The sequence below is a fragment of the Morone saxatilis genome, unplaced genomic scaffold, assembly GCF_004916995.1.
Source record: "Morone saxatilis isolate NCDOM2014 unplaced genomic scaffold, NCSU_SB_2.0 Contig10, whole genome shotgun sequence".
Lineage (NCBI taxonomy): Eukaryota > Metazoa > Chordata > Actinopteri > Moronidae > Morone > Morone saxatilis.
Genome location: NW_023339652.1, coordinates 17,566,962 through 17,567,468, shown reverse-complemented (window position 1 = coordinate 17,567,468; position 507 = coordinate 17,566,962). Strand labels below are relative to the sequence as shown.

At 39.1% G+C, this 507-nt stretch overlaps 1 protein-coding gene across 1 annotated transcript in view; it reads left to right on the top strand.

The window, feature by feature from the left end:
* aldh1l2 (aldehyde dehydrogenase 1 family, member L2) overlaps positions 1-507 on the top strand; it is a gene marked incomplete in the record, with an annotated part of 18,207 nt that overhangs the window by 7,626 nt on the left and 10,074 nt on the right.

The window sequence follows — 507 nt, the reverse complement described above, 5'->3', positions numbered from 1 at the left end:
CAAGCACATTAAATACTAAATGAGTTAGAGAAAAACTCAGATGTATCACACAGAGAAAACCGATTGAAGGGGCACAGTGAAGCCCATGATGCCGCTTTACACCTTTTTTATTTTAAAAATTAGTTTTTCAGTTGAATTTATACTTAAAGGAAATCCACTGTTAAAAACACATGTTCAATATATGCAGAATGTTTCCACAGTCAAAGAGTAACCATGGTAAATATGTGTGATCTCAATATGGATCACAATTATAATTTTTGCCATAATCAAGCAGACCTAGTGTGAGTGTCGCTGTGGGTGTGGTAACCGTGGGGACGAGGGGTGTGGTGGGGAGGAAGGGGATGTATAGGTTTGAATGCATTTTTTGAATTTGTGAAGGGTGTGTGTTCAAGCTAAAATGGGATGTTAAGAAGAGTAGTATTCCAGTAGCCTGTGTTTGGACAAGGTTCTCCCCACAGAAAAAGTGTCCTAAATCTAAATACGTACCCAAGAATATGGTGGGTGGGG